Source organism: Erithacus rubecula (genome assembly GCF_903797595.1).
Source record: "Erithacus rubecula genome assembly, chromosome: 20".
NCBI classification, from domain to species: Eukaryota; Metazoa; Chordata; class Aves; order Passeriformes; family Muscicapidae; genus Erithacus; species Erithacus rubecula.
Genome location: NC_136672.1, coordinates 3,858,662 through 3,880,180, shown reverse-complemented (window position 1 = coordinate 3,880,180; position 21,519 = coordinate 3,858,662). Strand labels below are relative to the sequence as shown.

The following is a 21,519-nucleotide window of genomic DNA, read 5'->3' as shown; positions in this document are numbered from 1 at the left end:
TCTGGGCTGCATCTCACATCTGCCAGGACAAGATGTCAACCCATCCCCACGGGCATGGCTGCTCTCTAGGATGGTGTCAGTGAAGCTGAAGCAAGGTATCAGCTGTCTCAACTCCTTCCTGCCTTACACCTTGATCCCAGAATGTCCCCACCCCTCTCCCAGCCATGTGCAGGGGCCAGGGACAGGCTGCAGCCCCTGGCCCTGCTCCCTCCTACACACACCCTGGTGTGGGTGAAGGGACTTTGCAATGTCCAGCAGGGACTCTCCTGTCACAGCCCATCTCCCTCTCTGGGCTCCTGAGCCTGACACATTACTCTGACCTACCCTATGACCTCAGGACCTTTTCCCTGCAGTTCTCAGATTTGCATTCCCAGAAAAAGGCCAGCAGGTGATGAAAGGGTTAAGACAGATGTGCACATCTGCAATCTTCAACACCCAGAGGACTCCCTTTCCCACGAACAGCCCCTGCACAGCCTGCAAGCCCAGGGCTAGTGCTGTTCTCCCTTCTGGGGCTTTTACCAGCCTCACCAGCCTCTGCCACACTGCTGTACTCGATGCCACCTGTGCCAGTGGCACCACAGCCACCCCTGCTCTGCCTCCTGCCTGTGGCTCTAGCGTGGCTGTCACCTTCCCCCTCTGCCTCCAGAGCACCAGCAGTGGCAGATCTTCCTCCAGCCAGCACACACCAGGCTGGCAGCAGCCCCTCCTCACCATGCTGGGCTGGCAGCACTCCCCCTGGGATGCCCAGCAAGGCTGGCTCTGAAAACCATGGGTGCTGAGCAGGGGGCAAGACTCACATCCCCCCACTTCAGCAATAACCACAAATACCAATTTCTGAGAAACCTCCACTCAGCACCCAGGCAGGAAACTCAGCCTCAATCTGCTTATGCTGCAGCTTCGTGCAGATTTCTGTCAGATTACACCACTTTTTATGACTTATTAGAGCTTTAAACCCCTATCAATGGGCATTAGTGTTTTAATCTCTTTAATCTCCAGGAAAATCCAATGCTAGATGGCAAACCAGGTTTGCCTGAGTAGCAACTGGGTCTGTTTGCAAGTCACTCCAGCCTTGTTTTATCTGGAGAAAGGCAGGAAAAGGCTGTGCTGGGCTCAATCAGGTGCTGTGCTTGCACAAAGAGCAAAGGGAGGATCTCAGGTGTGATGCCTTCCTGTCCCTGCCACTAAGTTTGACCCCATCTGTGGCTGTGCAGGAGTTAAGCACGAGCACAGAGCTCATGTGCCCAAACTGAGACCAGCAAAGGGGTGAACACGGTGTGCTCAGCCACAGGAATCAACTCCTCACTCCTCCAAGTTAATTTTTTCAGATTGAAATCATGGGCATACTTTAGTTTTGCCTGCAAGGGAATAAAAATAACCATAGAAAAGCTCTCCCTATGGTCAGTGAAGCTCTGCAAGGACATTTCACTGAAACACAGATTGGCTTGTTACAAAGGGATCTCAAAGGCCATCTAATTTCAACCATGGGCAGGAACATCTCCCAAACCAGGTCCAACCCAGCCTTGGACACTTCCAGGGACATGCAGATTCTCTGCACACCCCCTGCCAGGACCTCACCACCCTCAGGGAAAAAAATTAGGGCACATGGGAACTGTGTACAAGTTGTTTCCCAGATTAATTAACAAAAAATATTTTGTTTCAACTCATATCTTCTCCTTCCCAGGAGCAACAGTGTGCAGCTCAGGACAGCCCAGTGTCATCCTTGGCTCACAGCAAGTGCAGCAGGGCTTTCGGAGCACTGCTGGTCCCCAGGGTGGCTCTTGGTGACTTTGGGGTGTTTGCACACAGCAAGCACTCACAGGGTGACAAACAGCCCAGACAAACTCTGGGGATTGCTCTTACAGGAGCAATTACCTCCATTCCTGCAAGAACAGACTTCTCCCAGGCTCATTTCTGGCTCTGAGCACAGGCAGAGGAAGGAAGCAGCTTCACCCCTCCAGTGCAGATGAACTGGAGAGGGATTAAGTGACTTGCCCAGGGTCACACAGAAATCTTAGAGCAGAGCCAAGAATTGGATCCAAATCCCCTAATTAAGGGGTTTAAAATCACAAACTCATTGTTCTTCTTTTAGAAAAAACTAATAATGAGAGTTAGGAGCAATTCTAACAAGGCCTATTGCTGTTGTAAGTTGTATCAAGGGATTTGCACTAACTACAGATCCAGCTTTTAGTCTTGCACCTAATCTGAAGTATTAAGGAAGATTCTTGCCTGGTTTACACAATCCAATCATGGATTATGGGACATCCCTGCAGGTCCCCATGTCACACTGTGCAGGGCTGGTAGAGCCCCTGGAGAACGTGGTCCAGCACTGATGCACAGGGTTCCACACCAATGAGGGTTCCAACAGTCCCTGAGTTTTGGGGACAATCCCAACCTTTGCAGCAGAAAACTGCCCCAGCAGCACTGCAGCCCTCCCCTGTGCAAGGCAATGCTCTGCCCTTGGCCAACTCAACCATAAACCCCCAGCTCTGAGGAATAACCAAGATCTGGAAATGAAGGCAGTTTCCCCAGCTCTACCCAGCCTGTGGGCAGACCTGCCAAAAAACTCACTCCATCCCAAGGTGCCCAGCTCTTAATAAAACATCAAATCCCTTGGACACAGCACGAGCAGGACATGTTCCCTCTCAGGAATGCTGAAGGGACATTTCCAATATTACTGCACCTCAGCAATCCCCAGTTAAAAGTGCACCATTAGGGCTTAGGAAACAATTTTCATTCTTTCAATATCGCTGCAATATTGGTATTGCAATACCTGCCAGTCCCCAGTGACTTTGACAGACAGATGGAAGTTCTGCCAGCTATATTTATAATCTCAGATCAATAGCAGAATGAAAATCACATCCAGAGACCTTGGTAGAGCAAAATCTGGAAAGTAGCATGACCGAGAAAAGGACACGAGCTTCCAGATCACAAGACCAAAATTTAAATTTTTTTTAGCACTTAAAGAGACACTAACACCTCTAGCAGGAACAGAAAGGATCCCTCAATGCCAGGAACAGCTAAAACCAACCCAAAGCTTTTCTAAGAGCCTGAGTGCAGGTGTGCAAGTGTTACCACCCAGGGAGGGCTCTGGCAGCCACCATGGTCCCTTCAGCATGGGCAGGGTAAATCCCAGAACATCTCTAAGAGCCACAGATCAATGACATTTCTCCCTCTGGCTGCAGTGAACTCCCAAATCCACAGATGATGCAGTTTTTCTCTTCTAAGCTCCCTGGTGTCTGGCAGTGACCAGCTCCTCTGAGCAGCCCATGTCAGACACCTTGCAGGTATCCACCAGCTCCCCCAGAACACAGCTCCTTGCTGGCTTCAATTCCCTGGAGAGAGAGGGCAGGGGAGCAGCAACTGGGGTGCAGGCAGTGCCAGGAGCACCCCAGAGCCCTGCAAAGCTCAGGGACACCCTGGGGTGCACAGGCAGCAGCCACCCCTGCTCACCTTGCCCAGGAGCTGGATCCAGACCCTCAGCATCCCTGCACCCTGCTCTGCTGGAGCCTCACTGCACCCAGCACTGCCCCAGCTCCCACCACACCAACACCCAGAGCCTGCTCCAGCTGCACATCTCCAGCCTGCTGCCCCTCTCAGGAAGGAAGGAAGGAAGGAATTATTTCACACGCTGTCACCAGCCATCACTGCAGCTGGCACTGTCCTTGGTGAGTCACCTCTCCCTGGGGAGGCCCTGCCTTGGGTCCTGGTGTCACATCCCAGCAGTGTCCCTGCAGCAGCCTCCCTTCCTCTGGCACATTCCTCCTGCAGAGGATCTGCAGTCCCTTGAGTGGGGCAGGCAGGAGGCTCCTCACCTCTTCAGCAATCCACCCTTTCCCAAAGAGAATATGCTAGAAAGGCACTCTGCAGTCACAAATACTTGGGAAAAGCAAGAAAGAACCCCATTCCTCCCAAATTCCCTTTTCCTCACAGGGGGCACTGGTTGGGGCACTGGTTGGGGCACGGCTGAGCTGGTTTGGACAGACACAAAGCACACTCAGCATCTCCCAGGCACTGCCACAGCCTCAGCTCTGAGCACAGGTTGTGCCCAGCAGGGACAGGTCTGCCAGAATGCTCAAATCCTGGGGCCAGCTCTGCAGATGGCACAAGGAAACACACTTGGCTCCTTGGCTGCTCAGGAGAAATCCTGACCTCCTCCTCCTCCTCTTCCTCAAGGGCAGGACTTGCTCCCCCAGACACCCCATAGATTATCACAAAGGACAAATTACCCCCAAAAGGGTTAAAACAGAACTCTGAACCCCACTCCAGCACACCCCTGTATCCTGCCCTGTGCAGAGGGGAGAGCAGATGGAGCCTGCACAGAGCTCACACACCAAGCAGCCCCAGCATCCTCCACCACCCTCCCACCACCAGCAGCACAGTCAAAGCAGACCCAGCAGCAGGGGCAGAGGATGATTTTGGTGAAAATAAATCACCTTTGCAAGGGAAAACAGCAGGCAGTGAAAAATTCAACTGCCTGAGTCACCCCAAACTTGTTCAACTGTTCAAACCATTTCACCCCAAAGTGACATCTCCTCTCTGGATGGGGAGATGCCCAGGCAGTGGCATCCCTGGGGGTGTCACAGTAACCCCCTGGCACAAACCAAGCTGCAAAGAAGTTGCTGGGGCATCCTAACAGCCCCTGCAGGCCAGGTGCAGGGATTCACAGCCCTGCCAGCTGCACATAAAGGGCCCTTCTCCATCCTTTGTCTGCTTTAAACACCATTTGGAGGTACAGAAGAAAGAATTTAGGGCATCCTAACCCTGAGAAGAAGGAAAACTCCATTCAAGCTGTCTCCTGCAGCTTAATTAATAACAACCCATCTCCACAAGCTGCTGCAGCGCCAGCTGTCTCCTCGGATGGAGGTGCCTTGCTGGAATAATGGTGCTTTGTGCTGTGATGGGAAAAGGTCAGGAGGCTGGGGGGAGGAGGAGCACGGGTGGGAGGGCACTGCCTGGCTGCCCTGCACATCCTGGTGCTCTGAGTGAGTCCCATCTGCTGCTGGGTCAGCCTGGAGATGGTGGCACCCCTCCATCAGCAATGGGGTGATCACACCTAAAACTCAGAAAGCAGAAAACTCAGCAGAGAGAGGGACACAGGGAGAATTCAGGCCTGCACTCCCCCCACTGCTGGGAGGCCTGGGGAGCTCCTGGTGTCACTTTGACACTGCCCAGGACCCCCTCTGGGGAAATCCTGCTCTGCTCTTATCAGGAGGCTCCCTGATAACAGCACAGGATCAGCCTGCAGGGAGACAGCACAGTGTGCCCCTGGCAGCTTTTCCAGGCCACCAGAAAGGGATGCTTCCTGCTACCATCTGCCTTTTGCACAAACAAACAAGCCAAGCCAGGCTCACAGCAGCAGGGGATGGATCCAAGGTGATGCAACAATGCAGCACAGGGGGGTAAACAAAGTAAAATGGGCCCAAGCCCAGGGTGTGAGATGCTCACAGCCACCAGACTCCAGGGCATGGCTGTGAAATCACCTCCATTTCTGCCTGGCCACAGAGTCCAGCCCAAGCACCAAACCAAGACACTTCTTTGGATCCTGGGCATCACAGCCAAGGGTTCCTGGGACACCTCTGGATGCTCTCTGCCTGCCATCACCCTGCCCCTGGCTGGCCATCCAGCCCTCCAGCTCTCCTGGAGAAGTGATGCTCCTGCCCAGCCCAGTGCCACAGCAGGCTGTGTGGGCACTGGTGCACCACTGACATGGTCACTGCCCTCTGAGGGGCACACAGGCAGCTCTTGTGCTCTGCCAGCTGGCCTGGCCTCTGCTCTCACTGCCACTTTTGTCCCCTCCTTCTCCCACTCATGTCCCTCTGTGCCATCTAGGCAGCCTGGGGCTGCCCCAGCACTGAAACACCTCTGGTGTCAGGGCAGAACTGGGGAGCAAGGTCCCATCCATTTATCTTGGGGAATAAAGAGAGACTAAAAATGGCAAAGAAAGGCAGTGGGAAGCAGTGTTAGGGCAGGTCTCTGTCCCACAGACACGTGCAAGGCTTTGCACTTCATCCCCCAGCTGGGCAGGGGGAGGACACAGCCCACAGTGCCCCCACAGTGCTTCCACCCCAGGAAAAGGTCCCTGCTGCTTAGCAAAGGGCCATTCATCACCAGGGCTGTGTGGGATGACAAAGGGTTAACCCACTGCAGCTGGGCCAGAAATACCATCCAGGACAAAGAGAGATTTCATGTCACCCTCACTGCATCCGCCCAGCACGGAGAAAAAGGGGCCTTAATCCGATTCCCAAAGAAAATGTGGCTTTTACAGCCCCGCCTGGCCAGGGCCCTCCTGCAAGCTTTGCATCTACAGCAAGAGTTAACCCAGTCTGAGCCTGAGAAGGGGCCAGAAAATAGGAAGGGAAATCACTTTTCCACAAGTTAGTGAGAAGGGAGAGCTGGTGGGGGCAGCTGGACAGGCAGCAGGGCCACAGGGAGAGGGATGCCAGCCTGGAACATCTGATGGTCCCAAGGCACCCCCAGAGCAGCTAGACCTGGGCAGTGGCTTTCAGGGGGTTTATCAGGGGCTGGAGAAGGCACCACTGCTGATTCCCACCAGCTGCACCCCCTCCTAGAGATCACAGGGACTGTGAGCACCCCAGCACTGCCTGGTGTTCTGGGGATCACAAGGATGAGCCAGCAGAGATTTTCAGAGTGTTAATGGCAGAACTCTGCCTCATCCCCACCAGGACAGGGACCCCAGGGAACAAAGCCAGGAGGCAGACAGTGCTCACAGCCACGAGATGTGGATGAAGTGTCTCTGCCTTCGCCTCCCAGCTGCCAGCAGGGCACTCATCCCACAGTGCCACGTCCCTGCCCGTGTCCCTGTGCCAAGTGGGGCTCACCAGCCTGGCCCCTCTACCCTGTAACCTTGGAATGCCACATGCCCACTCCCCTCCTGATTTTTGGACAGACACATCCAGGATGCCACTGAGCTCTCTTTACACTCCCATTTTGGTGATCATCTTTTAACAAACAAGGTTGTTTTACCATACTCAGCTCCACAAAGCCTGACACATTTTAGGGATAAATGAAACAAAGCACAGTTGAATTCAGCCATAAGATCACAGCACTCAGCAGGCTCAGGCCCTCTCCCCTGTACTGGAGCAAAGCTCAGAGCCATTACCCAGGGAGCAGCAGCTCCAGCCTCTGTTTCCCCCAGCCCCAGCACAGCTCTGACAGGGCTGCATGTGCAGCATTTCAATGCATCACAGCATTTCAAACCACAGGCTATAAAAATTCCACCGTGCTCAGAGAAGGGAAGTCTGGATTCCCCATGGAGAGGAGTCCAGGAACCACTGCTGCTGGGTTATTGGCCACCAAGCCATTAGAGCTTGCCACATGTGCATACCTCAGCCATGGCCAGCACACCCTGGGGAGAGGGGATGTGCTGAGGGGCTCTGGGGTCAAACACATTCAAACCCCACCACGGAGCTACCCTCAAATGCCCACACAGGGATTTTCATCTCAACATGGGAAATCATGGATGGCAACCAGAGCAGTATGGGAGAGGTCACAGCTCCCAGGGCTAGCACAGTCCTCTGAGTGTTCCAAACTTACTTTATCTGTCATGACATGTCCTTATCTGCACTCAGGGCACACACCCTGGACAGCTGTACTCCTCCTGGATGCTGTATCCTACAATCTGGAATCACACCTGGACAAGGCAACAGCACTTGGGGGTTTGCACATGATCACAATTCTTGCTTTGCTGCATTTTTACCTTGTCTCAAAACCAAAGCTCAGCCCAGTGTTGCCTGCACACACAAATGGCCCGTTGCCTGGCTCACCCGTCTCCCAGGGGAATTTATCCACCAACCAACAGTCATTAATGAGCACCAGGAAAGGCAAGACTCTCAGCCAGCACATGTCCAACAGCAGCACAAAATCCCCTCCCACCCCCGAGCTGCACCACCAGCCTGCTCCCCCTGCCACACCCACCATCCACAGCAGCAGGAATTCAATAAAATTAAGCAACTTTAACCCAAAACTTGCCTGGTGCTAGGTAGGCTGTTCCTGTCCCTCTCTGCTCCTGTGAGCTGGGAAGCAGCAGCAGCCAGCCCAGTGTGCTCAGCTCAGAATGGCTGGATGGGTTCAGAGCAGGCTTTAGAGGAGAGATGGACTGACCTGCTGTCTACAGAAGGGTGGACACAACACCTCTGAAATGGCCAATAAATCCAATATGCACAGCTCAGTGTGTGCTGCAGCCACAGTCCAGGGCAGCAGCAGCAGCCCCATCAGATCCCAGCTGCTCCCCTGGCCCAGATCTGCCTGGCAGAGCTGAGCAGCCTCAGCCTGAACACGTCAGCCCAGAGCCAGCCCGGATGCTCCTTCCCTAAATGAAGTGTGGTCACACTGGGGTGGATATAAAAAGCCCAGCCTGAAATCCTCGGGCATGAAGCCTTTCCTGCAGCCCCTGCTGCTTCCAAGGGCTGCTTGACGGGGAGACATAGGGATACAGAGGGGAAACACTGGGATACAGAGAGGGGAAATTGGGATACAGAGGGGATACACTGGGATACAGTGGGGAGACTCTGGGATACAGAGAGGGGAAATTGATACAGAGGAAAAGAGCAATTCCTGGGGGTTCACACTGACACAGCCCAGGCTGCCATGCCCTGCCATCCCCAGCCTCTGCCAGACTAAGGCAAGAGGGAAAAGCCCCATGCCTGGAAATCCAGGAGGTCCCACCATGTCACCTAAACATCTGTGCCACAGTCACTGGGCAAAGAGCTGTCAGGAGCTGTGAGACAAGGATGCAGAGGGGCTGTTCAAATTAAAAAAAAAAAAAAAAAGAAATAGAAGAAAAGAGTGAGGCTCAGAACTGGGCTGACTTGCAGAGCTCCAGGGCTGATGAGCCTCTGTGACCCCCCAGCCCCTGCAGGTCCCCGTCCCCAACTCTGTGTGTCTGTCCCTGTGGTGTCCACATCCAATGATATCCCCATGGCCCCCATCCCCATGCTATCCACATCCCTGGAGTGCCTCATCCCTTTGGTGTCTCCAACTTTGTGGCATCCCCACCCTCACAGTGTCCCCATCCATGTGGCATCTCCACTCCTCTTTTGCAGGGGCTGGGCTGCCCCCAGGGCTCTGGGTGATCCCAGTGCACCCCACAGTGAGCAGGGGATGTGTGACCTGGCTGCAGCTCAGGGGGCTGCTGCAAGTGATGGGGCAGGATGGGCAAGAGAAGGGGAGAACAGGAGGCTGTTCTTGAGGAGCACTTCCCACACAGGCATTGAAAGCCACAGAAAAGGGCTGGGCACAGGAGCCCTGCAGCCACCAGAGCACACAGGGATGCTCAGGAGGTGGCTTTTCCCCAGTGTTCATCAGGACAAGGGCTATCAAACACCAGGAAGCTCCTTTTCCACATCAGTTCACAGCCAGCTTGCAGAGCAGAAACCAAGGAGTGAGGCTGCCCTGGGCTGCCAGAGCCTCCTGACATCACCAGACACGCTCCCCTCGATGGCACAGGAATGCACTTGCCAAAAGTAACGTGAGACATCTCCAGTGCAGCTGCAGAGCCCTCACAGCCACACATCTGCAGGCTGCTGAGCTGTGCCAGCCCCCTCCCACCCCCTGCACAGAGCAAACCACACCTGGCTGGGGCAGGGACCCCAAACTCAGCACAGACCCAGCCCAGGCAGCACCCTGCCCTTGCCAGGCACTGCCAGCAGCCAGGGCTCCTTCCCACCACAGGGCTGGGGGAGCTGGCTCAGCATGGCCCATCTGAGCCAGCTGACAGCCCAGGGAGCCCCCACTGCTGGATCAGAGCTGCTGCCACCCCGTGTCACCCCCAGGAGCTGATGCCACCCTCTGTGGCTCCCCTGTCCCTCTCCCTGCCTGCTCAGCCCAGCAAATCCCATCCCAGCAGGAGCCTGAGCAGTGGCAGGGCCAGCTCTGCCTCCTCCCTCAGCACAGGCCCTGACAAATCACTCCCCTGTGACAACACCTGCATCATGTCTGTTACAAATGAGAAACAAAAAGTTCTGATATTCAGCAAAATTTAGATTGCTTTATTTTATATAGACAGAGCAAAACAGTGCCGGGGGGCATGGAATGGGTGGTGACTTTTTGTTTCTCATTTATAACAACATCCCAGGTATTTTCCCCTCCTTACCCTTCAAACCCCCACACTCTCATTGCTCAGCCACACTCAGCTTCCCCACTCCACAAATCCCCACTGGTACAGCTGTGGAGACCCCACAGGCACAGATTTGTGCCCCCTGAGGCTGGGGAGAGCTCAAGCAGAGACTTACTGAGCCAAGGATGATGAGGAGGACAATGCAGGCTGCCCACGAGAGCCAAGGATGCTTCAGCACCTACTTCAGCTCTGCCCCGAAGAGCCTCCCCACAACTTCTGAAAAGTTCTGCTCAATTCCCTTTGAGAAGGTCTCACAAAGCAGATCCCTCCTGGCTCTCTGCCTCCCTCACCACCAGACATGAAAAGCACTCGAGTTTCTCCCCGGGTAACATGGGTAAAAGCCTCCAACATCAAAGGCACCACAAGAGCTCTGCCCCCCCTATTCCTCCCAGGCACCAGTGCTAGGGCTGCCTCCCTTGAAAGCAGCAACCTCAGTGGTTGAGGCACCAACCCTGCTGAAAACACAGTTTTGATTTTTTTTTTCTGTTTTTTTCTTTTTGGGTTTTTTTTTTCTTTTTGGTTTTTTATATTTTTTTTTTTAATCAGCCACAAACTGAGGAAACTGGGGGCAAATCAGGGACAACATGACCAGCATGATCTGGTGGGGTTTTGCCCACTGTCTGCTGTGTGGTCACCCCAGAAAAAGGAGAGCAAAAGCACCCCTTTTGTGCCTGTCCTGCCTGCTCATTGCCCAACACCAAGAAAAGCCACTAAGTGTCCTGAAGCAAAACCACAAGCACCCTTCAAGCAAGCAGATTCCCATGGATTTTTCAGCAGCTTCTACAACTCCTCTCCCCCATCTGCAAAACAGAAACAACATCTCCCCCCTGCTTGGCAAACCCTTCAATATCTGCACAGCAAAGCAGGGCAAGGAGGGGTGTTTACCTTCCTGGAAACAGGCAGCAGCATTTACACCCAAAACAAAGAGGCACCAGCACAAAATCCCGGGGCAGAGGAGCAGTTGCAGACACAGCAGGAACAGCCACAGATCCAGAAAATGAGGAGGGTTAGAAAACAGCTCCAAACACCACAGGGATCTCAGCAGCTCCTGCAGCACATGGCTTCTTGGCCTGTTTCAGTGTTCCTCATGCCTTCATCCCACACAGCAGTGCTTGCTGCCAGATTCCTGCCCGGGAATGCTGGAGCAGGGAGAGCAGGCTGGTGTGCAGGGGGTGGGAGGGCTCTGCTGGTTCACACTTGGCCTCCTCCACGCTGTGATTCATATCACAGATACCAGATGTGCTCGGGGCAGGCTGCAGCCTATCCTAAATTGCACCAAGATGGAATTTTTGGGCAGTTTTCAAGGAGTGCTGAGGGCAGGCACTGATGGGAGAGCAGAGATTTACACAGATAGGCAAGGAAAGAGAATTTTGTGGGGTTATGACCAGTGCCATAACCCCTGGGCCAGCTGCTGCCATAATCAGCACCTTGTCATTTTGAGGGCAATAACTCCAATTCCACATGCTCACAGCAAAAAACACTTCAGTCTTATCTCATGGAACTTTAGCTCCAGGAAGAACAGCAAACACTGCTAAGGCTGGACCTCTCCATGCAGCTCCCCCACTGCAAGCCCTCTCCTAAGGAAGCCCATCAGCAGCTCCTCCCTTCCCCTATGGGGAGGAGTGCCCCAGGTCACCTACATGGGTGTCCCTGTAAATAGAACCAAATCCTGGAGCAGCACCAGAGACTCATTCCAGCTTTTTGTGGGTCATGCACTGCCCTGATGGACAGCTGACCTCCACCAGGGCAAATCCTGGCTCAGTGCTGGGCGCAGGGGGATGTGGGGCTTTGCCTCATGCCCAGAGTGGCACAGCCCAGCACTTGCTCCAGGATGGGGAGCACCTGGCTGTGCCAAGCAGCCACAGAGCAGCAAAGTCCCCCTGGAGCTCACTGCAGCTCCACAGAGCAACCAGCACAAGGAAGCACAAGGAAGGAGGGGATCTGCTGGAATACCTCCAGCATGGTGTGATGCCCCAAACCCCCACCATGGGATTTCAGAGACCTCCCTTCTCTGTGCAGGGCTCCCTCCTGCTGATCCCACCCATGGGACATGGATGATGTCCTCCAAAAATGAGCTCAGACTGTGCCTGGACCTGCTGAGCTTTTTTTCACTTTTCCTCTTTGCCCAGATTTGGGAGTGAGCTTTGGGTCATTCCCACCTCCCCCAGACCAGGTCAGCCCCACACAGAGGTGCCCAGCTGTGGTTCACACCCATTTCAGTAGCTCTGGGTGCTGCTGATGACATGACTGGTGGCAACAACCAGCATCAATGTCACCAGGGCTGTCCCACAGGACAAAAAAGAACAAAAAGATGGTTCAGGGCAGAGTTAAAACAGTGCTACCTGTGTCTTCTGCTGTAAGCATGAAAACAAGCAACAAAAAGGGGCATTTCTCCTCCCTGAAACTCCATGGACATGCTTGCTGCCAATGGGGAAAATGTGGGAGCCTGTCTGTCTGTCCAGGCAGGACCTGCAGCAACTCTGGGCGTGAGAAATCCCAAATTCCACATCCCACAGGGCTGCCTTTGTGCTTCTGCTGAAGTGCTGAGGTCTGGTTGGCACCTAAAGCCTGGTTTGGGGGTTCATCAGGAGAGGAGGAGGGGCAGTTCTCTGCAGGCTCCTAGCTATGGCTCCAGAGGCTTCACCCAAGTGAAGAATCCCTCTGTTCCTCCCGTTTTTCCCACCATGGGTCCGTGCTGTGCATACAAAACCAGCGCTGAGTTGTGAATTTACACCCAGAAACCAAAAGTAAAAGATCTCCATTATTCACTTCTATGAGCAAAGGTTAAATCCTACCAAATACATCAGCCTTTGTGGACAGGACAAGCGTTTGGCAGGCAGCAGGAAGGAACAGGAACGTGGGAATTCCTCCTACGACTTGGCAACAGGCTCTTCCCCCAGCACGGGAGCTCTCTGGGGTCTGTCAGCCTCTGCCAAGCCGAGAAAGCCCCTCATTCAGGCACTCAGGAATCTCACAGGACATCCTGCAGCTCAAAGAGGAGTTTAAATGAGTGACTGGATGGATTCAAGCTGCCTAAATGCTGGAGAGAGCAATAGGAAAGGTGGGGTAGCAGATCTGGAGCTGCAATGTCCTGACCTGCTCTTTGGAGAAATAACTCACCCTACTGAACACAGAACATCCCTACAGCAAAGCAGCTCCTGAGCCAGTCATGCTGAGCTGCCACACCATGCCTGCTGCAATGGGCTCCTCCATGAAAGAAGCTGTGTTAGTGTTTCCTGGGAGGTCTGAGAGGGGCATCCTGCCTCCTCCTGCCTCACCCCAGCTGCTCCCACCACCCACTCCCCATGACAGAGCACATCTTGGGGTGTGATGAGCTTGCAGCATCAGGGTGAGGGGGCAGTGCTGGGTTCAGAGGCACAGGAGAGTCAAGACATGCATCCTGAAAGGTATTCAGGCACCTAATTCCAATTAGGCTGCAATACCTCCCAAGAGACTGCGATAGATAGATAGATAGACAGACAGACAGATAGATGGATGGATGTAAGACCCAAATTTGAGAGACATTTTGGGGCAAATCTGCACCACAATCACTCCAAGTGGGGAATGAAGCACCTGGACCCAGATCTCCATCACCATCCACCCTACAGGGCATTAAAAACACCAACCCCAAACACCAACCCATGAAACCAGGGCAGCCCTGCTGCCCCCAAATACCAACCCATGAAACCAGGGCAGCCCCACTGCCCCCAAACACCAACCCATGAAACCAGGGCAGCCCCACTGCCCCCAAACACCAACCCATGAAACCAGGGCAGCCCCACTGCCCCCAAACACAATCCAGAGAAACCAGGGCAGCCCCACTGCCCCCAAACACCAACCCATGAAACCAGGGCAGCCCCACTGCCCCCAAACACCAACCCATGAAACCAGGGCAGCCCTGCTGCCCCCAAACACCAACCCATGAAACCAGGGCAGCCCCACTGCCCCCAAACACCAACCCATGAAACCAGGGCAGCCCCACTGCCCCCAAACACAATCCAGAGAAACCAGGGCAGCCCCACTGCCCCCAAACACCAACCCATGAAACCAGGGCAGCCCTGCTGCCCCCAAACACAATCCAGAGAAACCAGGGCAGCCCTGCTGCCCCCAAACACCAACCCATGAAACCAGGGCAGCCCCACTGCCCCCAAACACCAACCCATGAAACCAGGGCAGCCCCACTGCCCCCAAACACCAACCCATGAAACCAGGGCAGCCCCACTGCTCCCAAACACCAACCCATGAAACCAGGGCAGCCCCACTGCCCCCAAACACCAACCCATGAAACCAGGGCAGCCCCACTGCCCCCAAACACCAACCCATGAAACCAGGGCAGCCCCACTGCCCCCAAACACCAACCCATGAAACCAAGGCAGCCCTGCTGCCCCCAGCTCTGCTCAGAGCTCCTCCCTGGCTGTGATCTGATAAAGGCACAGGCTCTGCACTGTGACACTCATTGCTGTTTAAAGGTCATGGGCCCCAATGTGGTTTGAGGTTTTCTGCTCTGCAGGATGCAGCTCTCATGTCTGACACCCTCCAGAAGCTGAGAGCAGGGAGAGCTGCTGACTTCAGCCTATTCTTGGGGACCCAGGTCCCCCCACAACCTCATGAAAATACTTGGGAATCTATCAACCATCACCATTTTTATCCTGACAAAAAAGCACTGAGGGCTTTAAGACCCTGGATCCAGAGTTTGGGACCATTCAAGCAAAGGCTGTGGTAAAACTTATTTTCTGGATGAAGAGCAACAGCAAAAATCAGCCTTTAAAGCAAAGACTGGGTACTGGATCCACACCTTAAGGGATGCAGGCAGGTCCAGCACAGCCCCCCTGTAATCCCTGCCCTTCCCATCCCAATCCATGTCCTCCTGAGTATACCAGGAGAAGGCAGAACCCCACAGAGTCTCACAGAGACTAGCTAAAACTCACTGCCTGGGCTCCAGATTACCCATTCATCTCAGATTTAAGACAGATTTAAGAAAGATATAAGTCAAAGGTTGGCTTCCCTGCAGACCTGTGGGTCAGCAAGAGGAGCATTGCCCCCTGCCCTGCACAGAGCCTTTCAGGAAGCCCTTTCCAAACCTCTCCCAAACCTTTCTGTGCCTCTCCCAGGGCTCTGTGTCCCTCCTGGGAGCCGTGGGAAGGAGGGCGCATCCCACACAGGGACACCCTGACCCACAGTGACACAGAGGGAAGGGCTGGCAGGGCCAGACTGAGGGTCAGTCAGCCTGGAGAAGAAAAATAAATCCCCCATGCAGGGATTACAGAGCAGCACCACTCCTTCCTGCAGCCCCACAGCTGCTCAGCACACCCTGGGGCTGCTCAGCTGCCTGAAGGGCACCAGGATGTTCCCTTTCCCCATGAATTCCTCCTATTCCCCACCCCACAGGAGCCCTGTGGATCCAGGGGTGCTGTATGAGTCTCTGCTTCACCAGCTGATGGAGCAGGGAGGATAAAAGCAGCCCTAAACCCAAGCACCTTTTGGGGTGCACACATGGTGTCCTACCACCCTGCTGGTCCTGCAGAGTGGCAGCCACAGGCCAAGGGGATGATTCTGGGGCAAAGAGCTGCATTTCTGCCCCAGACAGCCCCAGCATCTGCCCCAAAGCTCCCCTCCTGCCCCCCACACCCTGCCTGGCAGCCCAGGACTGGCTCCCACTCCCCCAGCACGTTATCCAGGAGCACTGGGCACCTCTGATGTGCTGCAGACACACTTCCAGCCAGCTGTGACTATCTGTGGGATTTAAATCAGCCTCATCCTCCCCTCCCCCAGGCCTGCTGGCCAAAGCTTTCCCAGGCAATGCAACCCATGGAAAAAGCTGGGAAAACAAACGGTGTGCCTCACTAAACCCCAAACCCCAAGGGCTGTGCTGCTCAGCTTCAGGGGGTTATGTGCCATGGGGAAAGTTGGGCATCAAACCCTGACCTCCCCCAGCCCAGAGCTGCCTCTGAGGATGGCACTCACCCCTCTGGATCCACAGAGAGCTGCCAGCATCCCAATGGAGAGCAGGAAAGGAGGGAGTGGGAAGCCTGGCAGGAGGGTGCCTGAGCACAGCATAATGCTCCATTCACACTGCCCCCACCCCAAAATGCCCCCACACCCTCTGCTGCTGCTCCTGGGCTGGACACACCTCCCAGAGGACCCAGCTCCCAAACTGGGATTGCTGCTCCACTATGGGCAATTCCAGCATTCTCTGTGACTGCTGGAGGAGCTCAAACCCACACTGCTCCTCTTGCTCTGCCCACAGCCCCACCTCATTCCTCCTGCACCTGCACACTCCCAGACACTGCTCAGATTTAATTTTTTTTTTATCCAATTGATAATATTCTGAATAAAATTCCCTAAATTTCCACACTCCAGCCAGCAAACCAGGGTTTGGAGAGGGATGTAAACTGCCAGGGCAGTAATCCCCAGGGAGCTGAATGTGTGCCAGCCACCCCAGAGCTCCAGTGAGCTGCTCCCTGCCCATGGCACCCCATCCCTGCCTGCCCTTCCCCACACACATCCCCATTTCTGTCCAGCCCTGTCTGTCTGTCCTGCACACACAGCAGCTGCTATTCCCTGCCTGGTCAGGTAGATGGTGCTCAGCCAGCACCAAGCAGGAATTCCTCTGTGCTGGGAGATTCTGTGGTCTCTGATGCAGCCAATAATTCAGCAGTGATTGCACTGATGGGTGAGAAAGGTCCTGCTCCAGCCCCAAACCAACAGGACCAGCTCAGACTCAGCCACCCCAGACTCTCACCTCTCACTTCAGCCTGCCAGATAAACTGCTGCAAACTTTTCACCAGAACCACTGCCTCTCCAGCTCCCATTCTCTGCTGGAAACTCAATCTGAGACATTTCACCCCACACCTTCACCCAGTTCTCCCCACACATCTCCCACAAAACCAAAACACAGCAAAGTCCAGAGCAGCAGGGAACAATTTGACTTTTTTTCCCCCATGAAGTCAGGGGGATTGGGGCCAGGGGGAGCCACAGGGCCCCTGGTCCTGCAGGAAGCTGCAGGGGGAGGGGGTGTCCAGGCTTTCCATCCATCACCCAGGGTCACCCTCCCCAGCCAGGCCGGATGTAGGATGTCTAATATTTCTCCAGTTCTGTTTTAACACTCACACCATCTTGGGAGCAGGAAGCTTAAGCCATTTCCTGCAAGGCATTGCTCTGCCCTTCAAATACTTTCAGCCTCGGTGCAAACTGTTTTAAAACAGTTTTAAAAGTGTTTTAAAACTGGCAGCTGGTAGTGTGAAATCAGAGGAGGGGCTTGTCCAGGGAAAATTCAGTTTGTGAAACCTACCCAGCCCCTGCTGCTGCAGAGCAGCAAAATAAATATTGCTGTGGACAATAAAAGAGAGCAATTAATCTTGCACGTCTGAAAAATGAGAAGGAAAAGCAGAAACTCCAAACAATGTTCTCTGTGCCTCTCCCAAGGGACACAACACTGGTCCCCAGCAGAAAGCCACAGCCATGTCCCCCCTTGTCTCTGAGCCACAGTTTGAAACTTTCCCAGCTCTGCTCTTTCAGTGCAGCCCAAATCATGGCTTTGGTTTGCTCACCCTTCAAACAACTGGCCCATAAATAATCTGTCCCACACATGGGCTGAAATAACCCCAAAGAGACCCTTCCCACTCCTCCATGAGCAGACAAATGCTCATTCCCTGAAGCTCTGCAGAAGATTCAGGGCAGAGCTGGAATCCCCCCAGGACCCCACAGGCCAGCAGAGCTCAGCCCCATGCCCACAGCCCCCTCAGCAAGGATGGGGACAGAGGGATGGCAGCTCACCTCTGCTGCTGTCCAGCCCTGTGTCACCTGTGGGCACTCCTTATCTCCTCCCAGCTCTTCTCCAGGTGACAGGCAGTGGCACAGGGCTGTGAACAGGGAACAAAGCCATGCCCCAAACCATGCACAGGGCTCAGCTTCCCCTGAGCTCCCACTCACAGGGCTGCTCCTTCCCAAGACTCTTCTGCCCAGGAACTGAAGCAGAAAGGAAACCCCAGAGCTCCTCCAGGAACCCTTCACCTCCCAACCCCAGGGCGTGCACTCCTGGGCTGTAAATAAACTTTTATTTACTACACAAAGTAGGGCAAGGAGGATTGCTTCCCTGAGGAACGGTGGGAGGAACATCAGTGCTATGGCAGGATCTCAGATTTCATCTGGATCCACAAAGCAGCTCCTGGAGACCTGGCAGGAGCCACACAGGGCACAGCAACACCCCAATCCTGAGTGCCCTGCCACTGCCAGGTCACACAGGAACCTCTCAGGGCACAGACCTGCCCACCACCCAGGCTTGGAGAGAGCAGGGCTGGAGCAAACCCAGCTCCTGCATCCCCCAGAGCAGCACAGAGCCAAGGCCAGCCCTGCAGCTGGACCATGATGGATCCAGTGCTGCCCCCAGGACCACCCACACCCTGATGTGCTCTTATCAAGGTCCCATCACATCCTGGAGCACTGAACTACCCAGAGCCAGGGCATCATCCTCAGCACTCAGCTGCATCTCTCATCTTCTCCAAGGCCACCAGAAGGGGTGGGCAGGGGGTCTGGAGGGTCGTGTGACCCCAGGGAGAGCCCCAGCAGCCTGTGAACTCGGCCTCCCACTTCCACCCTGTTTATCTGCATGCTGGGATGCAGGAGGAAGCAAGTTCAGCCAGAGTTTGTCTAAACAATTATGTTTTATCAGAAAAGCTGCTCAGATCTGCTCCTTTTTCCCAGGACAATTCCAAGGTAATGTCCATTCTCCATCCAGCCTGCAGCAGATGGCAGCAGGGGAAGAGGAGGTGAGGCATAGAGCATCCAAAATACCCCAAATACTCCTGCTCCTCCCCCAGTGCCAACAATCACCAATCAGGAGGCACAATCTGCTCCCCACACACCCAAAATATGCCTTCCAAATCTTTATTTCCTCTTCAAACTATGGGTTTTTCAAATTTAGGAGTGAGCAAGGTAGATGGCAAGGTTTTGAGACAGAAAGCACCTGATACATCCCATTTCTCCTGCACAGCTCAGGACCTCCCTTTGCAGAGGCACTCCTGGGCTTCTCCCACCCTGCACAGCCCCACAGCACCTCTGGAAGCAGGACCAGCTAATTCCTAATCACCAGCTGAACCTGGAAGAAGAAAGAACCCAATGCAAGGACTGAACCTCAGGCACCTGGGCACCTTCACCAGCTCCCTGTTACAGAAGAGAAACTGCAGTGGGCAGAGGGATTCCCCCCAGACAGCAGAGGAGTGGACAGCACAGGCATGGTCCCCACCAGGCTCTCCTGCCATACAAACTTTTGCCATCTCCTCAGGGATTTTCTGGCTCTTGCTCCATGAACTGATTTCCTCTGCAGATGGGAGGGAGCTGCCAGTGGGTGAGATGGAGCATGAGCCTGACATTTGTAGCTTCAGGGACTGAAACCAGGGACTGACCCTGCACCTCCATGTGCCAGAGCTTCAGAGAAGGATCCAGAGCACCCCAACTCCTCAGACAACAGCACAAGCTCCCAGGTCAGAGCAAGCACCGAGCAGAGCCAGCTAAATTCCCCATCCAGAGTCAAAGCACACAGGGGAGGCAAACACAGGGGCTGCAGCCCCAGCTGGGTAGGGCAGCTCCTGTGATGTCCCTCCAGATCTACCCAGCCCACACAAAACACACCCCAGCTGCACTGGAGCTGGAGTTGAAAGCAGTGCCCTGCAATTCAAGACTTGTGAGTTACCACACAGCTGGGGGTGAGAAAACTCCTTTCAGGAGATCATTAACTTTTATCACTGCCCTCTCCTCCTAGGCACCACATCCCTTTGGGTTCCCATCTAATCTGCTTGCTCTGAGATTCCCCACAAGCTGAGCTTCTCTCTGAAGGAGGGAAGGAATGTCTGTGCCACTCCATCTGCAGCAGGAGAGGAGGAAAGGGGGAAGGCAGAGCCACCATAAACAGTTAAAGTGCTGTGGATAAGCATCAAAGAAAAGCCTGACACACACACACACACACACTCCAGTAAATGTGTGGCTGGGGGCCTGTCGAGCACTCATGATAACAAGGGATTAATGCCCCACCCAGTTCTGCTGCTGCTAATCCCTTTCCACCCCCATCTCTGACTCTGGGAATAACACAGGAGAACACCTGATAAGACCACCTGACTCAGACAAACCCTGGACATCTTCTCAAGGGCTGAAAAACTAAACATAAATCCAAGGTTATGCTCATATTTGCCAGAGCATCATCAACCTCTGTACTTCAAGCTGTTGAAAAATGCTCCATTCCAGCCATCCTTCACTCCTGCTGGACAAAATGGTTTTTGTCATGCACAAACCAGCCCACAGCTTCCACACAGAGCAAACTGCAGGTGACACAACTCCAGCAATCCCAAATGCCCACATTGTCACTCCTGGGCTGGCACAGCAACCTTAGATGGTTTGTTAAATTATTTGCTTTTCATAAATGCATAAATACCTCAAAGTTTTGTTGTCTGCAAAATACTTTGGACCAGGCCCTTGGGTCCAGCTTTGTGTCCCAGCATGTCTGGTGCTGCCTTCATGCCAAGACAAAGCAAAATGATTCAGGAGGGTGAAGTATTGATGCATGTGACCCCAGAGAAATCCTGGGAACTTCTGTGCACACACCAGTTCAGAAGATCAATGAAATGGGTGACCCAGATTTAACCAACCCAAAGGAAAGCTGCTCTCTCCCCACAACCCTTCTTTAAAACCTCTAGCAGATGTAAGAAAAACTGGGCCCAAAGAAGTCTGAGCACAGGCTGCAATCCAAGACCAGCTGCTTTTTCCATTTATAGCCACATTCACTTCAGCTTCACCACAGCATTTTGGACAATGTAGAAGTGTCTCTGTGTCTGTTTGTTTGCTGGAGGAGTAAAGAACACAACTGGCTTGCTGTCAACTTATCTTTTTTGCTCACAACAGTGTTTGATCTTCTCAAAACAAAGTTATCTCTCTACAATCTCCATTCAGTCCTCTGACAGAGTTTATGGAGTTGGCACTGCACCCAGCCTATGGTGTCCCTTCAACCACTGGCCAACAGAAACATCTCAGGCACGGGCAGCAGGCTAGAAATAGCTTAAAAGAGAAGGATTCCTTAATTACAGAAGGTTCATCACCACTGCCATCACTTCTCTCCCCCAGCAGACAGCAGAGAAGTCACAAAACCAGAGGCCAGGCCTTACTGCAGGAGATCAAAGCAAACTCTTCTTTTTATCTTGGCCAAGATAACGGATTTTATTTGCCTTATCAGCCTGTAGGATGATTAACCAAAATGTGAGAAAGCTGGAGGATCCAAAGGAGCTGATGGGTGGGGAGCATGTTCCCCACTGCCACGGGCTCCAGACATGCAAATACCTCGGGATAAACAGAGGAACTCCTGGCTCTGGTTCCTGCACACCCCCCTCAGCCAGGGC

General features: G+C 53.9%; 1 protein-coding gene across 13 annotated transcripts in view; it reads right to left on the bottom strand.

Moving 5' to 3' along the window:
* Positions 1–21,519, bottom strand: part of SEPTIN9 (septin 9) — a 130,901-nt gene that overhangs the window by 26,224 nt on the left and 83,158 nt on the right. The window contains exon 1 of one of the 13 annotated variants that reach the window (XM_079323426.1): positions 17,912–18,133. The exons of 9 other annotated variants lie outside the window; for them this stretch is intronic. The gene's annotated coding sequence lies outside the window, so the exon portion shown is untranslated. Of the gene's footprint in view, positions 1–7,989; positions 8,263–10,250; positions 10,340–11,020; positions 11,260–17,911; positions 18,134–21,519 lie in introns of those variants that run through there. 3 more of the 13 variants (XM_079323425.1, XM_079323424.1, XM_079323423.1) reach the window with 3 other exon arrangements.